This window comes from Athene cunicularia (genome assembly GCF_003259725.1).
Source record: "Athene cunicularia isolate RWA chromosome 13 unlocalized genomic scaffold, athCun1 chr13_part1, whole genome shotgun sequence".
Lineage (NCBI taxonomy): Eukaryota > Metazoa > Chordata > Aves > Strigiformes > Strigidae > Athene > Athene cunicularia.
Window position 1 is genome coordinate 21,331,013 of NW_020799117.1, and position 4,017 is coordinate 21,335,029.

Below are 4,017 nucleotides of genomic sequence, written 5' to 3' on the forward strand. Positions count from 1 at the left end.
CCTCCGTCCCTCCCTCTGTCGCCTGCCGGCCCTTCCCCCGACGCCCCTTGCCCGCTGCCGCCCTTCTGGCGCGTCCCGTGGGCAGGCGCTGGTGGGAGGCGGGCTGAGCCCGCGGGGCCTGAGGGCGGTGGCTGCGTGGCGGGGGCTGAAGGGTGGTGGTGGCACCTTGGCATCTGCCCTCGCGTCCTCCCTGGAGCCCCTGGGCTCTTGCTGGGGCTGCGGGGGGAAGTGAAGGTGTTGCCGCCCCCAGCAGCAGCAGTTCCCGCCCTCCGCGGGGCTTTGCTGTTGTGGGGGGCAGTTGTTGTCCCGGTCAGTAAAGTCACTGCCGCTTGCGGGGAGAGGTGCCACGACGTGGGGTCTGGGGAAGCTCCTGCTTGCTGGTGTGTGGCATTTGCCGCCGAGCTTGCTGAAGGAGAGCAGGACACGCCAACTATGGTGGTGATGGTCCCCAGGCACTATGTTCTCTCTTCTTACCACTGCTGAGTGGGCTGGTTTCAGTTTTGGTTTCCTGTTGTTCCCTCTCCTCGTCTCTCATCTCATTCTTGGATTCCCTCTGCGTATCAGCAGAAGACAAGAATGGGAGATGATGTGTTTTTCTTGAGAACGTGTGTCCCAGAGTGGGGAGTAGAGGATGCCCAGAGGAAAGCCTGAGGCAGGAGGGGCACAGAGTTTTCCTGCCCAGGATCCTTTCCCAGGGCCTAAGGTACAGGAGTTGGAGGCCTTCTGGATCTTGAGCTAGTGTGTGGTATTGAAATGCCCACATCGTCTTTTGAGGTTATGAATATCTTGCACCAGAGAGACTCCCTTGTACGGGTGTGTCAGCGGCGGTATCAGGGGCGGGTGCTGACTTTCTGCCTGCAATGTTCCTTGTGTCTTCTTTCTCTGCCTGCTGTTTCACTGCTGCTGGTTTTTATGCCACTTTCTCTCTTCCTTGGGCACAGAATTGCTTGGACCCATTCTGCTGCCATTTTCTGTAGCATCACATCCTCGATGCTAATATTTTCACATGACTGTTTACTCTTTTATTTCTAGCTGTGATAGGGTTGGCTGTTTTTTTCTGTAGTACCTTGTATCGTTTTGTGGAGTTGGAGTTGGCCATAAGTTGGGATGTAAATGATGTCTAGCAATGTCCATTCCAAGCCCCTCCTGAAATGTGCAAATTTTGAATTTGGATGGGTTTTCTTGTGGTGTTGTCCAATCTAATTTTTCATATATTCGGTCTTTATCATTCTGTGTGGTACTTCTGCTTTCAGTGTCTTTGTCATTATCCCTTTCAGTCTTTTATTTTTTAACACAAGGAAATGTTCCTTAAAGAGAAGCTGCTCTATATCTTTGGTCATCCTGTTTGCCTTCTCTGAAACTCTTGCTGGTCTTCTCTCTTCTTGCCTTGTAAGAAGAGGAGGACCTCCACCAAATATTCATAGTGTTGATGAAAGTTATATTTCTGAAATTTGAATGAAATACTTGGTTTTCTTCCACGGTGTCATAAGTCTTACGTTTTTGATTGGCAGTGAGAATGAAGATGATATATCCATGTCACTGTCTTCTCTATGGCAAAGATGTAATCTCAGACCCTTGAATGGTTCGTTCAGAGTCAGTCACTGTCTGACTGTCACATATTTTTCCTCATCTTCTCAGCTTTGTGGTGTTCTGCATGGAAAATCTTTTGCCATTTTGCTATTTTCCTACTGATGTCTTCAGCGACATCAACTCTTTCCACAGTTCTTCTCAGCAGGCCGATATTTTAACTCTGCTCTGTAGAGTAGTATCTCCTGTAACCTTTGTTACATCAGCTCCAGTTGCCTCTTTCATTTTGTATGGAGTGTCTTCCTTTGTGGACATTTTCCTGTCTTGCAGGCAGGGAACTTTTAATGAACTTTTTGCTTTTGGTAACTGCGAAGTACTGGTTTCCAGTTTTTTCTTAATCAGATTCTCCTCTGAAAAAGAGATTATGCAAGGTAATCACAGCTCCAGGTTCTTCTCTGTTCGCCTTGTAGGGCATATAGTATTTTGTGGCTACTACAGATTTACTATGAACATGGAAAAGATAGTAGAAACATTTGACATTTCCCTTTTTCAATTATTTTGTAAATGTGCTTTCTAGTACAAAGTACTTAGCAGCAGAAGAGCATGAACCAACGTAGGTGTGAAAAACCTGCAGCTATAGTGCTATATTAGGCAAGATGTATTGTTAGATGACTTGGTTTTGGTGGGTGAACATATTTGTAGAAGCACCTCAGCTATGGCCTCTGGTAGTTCAATGTACCCTGCAGTGGTAGGCTTTGCTTTTTTTTTTTTTTTTTTAAATCATTACTTCTAAAAATAAACTGTTATATTGTGTCTTATTGTGTGGATGCTTTATGATGATCATGTGAATATGAACTGGGATGGCACTTGAAAATCCTTATTTGATTCCCCTGTAGACAGCTTGGCTTAGCTTCCATTTCTCAGGAGACATGTCAGTAACTGTGAGCAAGAGCCATGCTGCCAAGTAGTGTTGACTGCTTGATTGCAGAATTTGTGGCCCTTGCCATCACTGTGACTCACTGTCTTGTAGTCTCTTAAGATGAGGTTTAACTCAAAAGAATGCTGTGAGGCTTTGGGTTTAATTTCTGTTTCTACCTTCATAGAAGTGGATACAGAAATGCTGGCAATACAGCAGGGATTTGAGAGGCTGGACAAAACCTGTTTGTTTTTCCAGCCTTGCTTCCTGAAAATCATGAACAATGGTCCTTCAACTCAGCCCTGACAATGGAGACCTGGGAATAAATCAAGACAACTGCTAGAACAGCAACAGATGTAATGAAAGATGACCTATTGACAGATCTACCTGGATTTTTTAAAGCATTCAGTATCTTCATTTGGTTTGACCTCCTGTTGCATCATTGATGCTTCTGGGGTAACCAGCAACTCACCACCATGTGAAATCATCCATTTAATGTCACTGCCTGGCCTGCATGGCCGGGTGGCAGCAAGTGTCTGTGGTTGTGTAGAGAAGGGGCCCTGATGTGTTTATGTCAGTGGATGAGGTGGGAGTCTGGGAACATTTTGTAAGATAACTGTACCTTGCCAGAGCAGTGGTGCAACCCTTTTGTGTTGTCTTCAGTTACATCATGGGTGGGTGACTGTACTGTATCCTGCAGCGGCTCATCTCCATCAGTAACAGACACATTGTTTTGCTGTACTGTGGGTGCCCACCTGCCTAAAAAGGTAAGCAAGAACTTGTCATTCATTGTGCAGCTACTAGTGGGAAATAAAACTTACACAAAATACTTTATTGAGACACATAAAGTCTACTACTATTTCACCGTTCCAAGAGGATTTATCCTGTGTGGGTTATCTTCAGATGGACATACAGAGTTAGGGCGTCACCAATAGAGTTGAAACTCTTTGGAATTTGTACACACTGCAGGTTTCTTAGGTTGGACCTGTACTTCAATAGGTAAAACCATTCTGTCATTGAGAGACACAAACATTCTTTGTAATATGATGTCCTCATTCTATTATTTACTGCATGAAAAACAAAGAGAGTGCATGCGGCTGCTCAGCTACACCACTGTCACAAAGCCACGAAAAAGTTAGCAATTTCTTCTTGTTTTTACTGTTGCTACACTAGGCAAAATACATTCCATGTGAATCTATGAGACATTCTGGAGACCTGAGTACTTTCCATAGATGGAAGATCTATGGAAACAGTCTTCTTCGGTAGTAGAAATCACTGAACTCTCTTGGCAAAGAAAGAAATAAATGAGGAAACTGAGTTATGCAATGTGTCGGGAAGACAGAGGACATCAGAACTGGGGTAGGCTCTTTTCAGTGAAGACCTTCCCGGCTGTGATTTCTGTGTTAATGCTGGCGTTTAGGAAACATTTTGGCAAGTGTATATCAATTAAAGTGCATGAAGAGAAGAGAGGAAAAAGGAGAAAAGAAGAGAGGAAAAAGGAGAAAAGAAGAGAGGAAAAAGGAGAAAAGAAGAGAGGAAAAAGGAGAAAAGAAGAGAGGAAAAAGGAGAAAAGA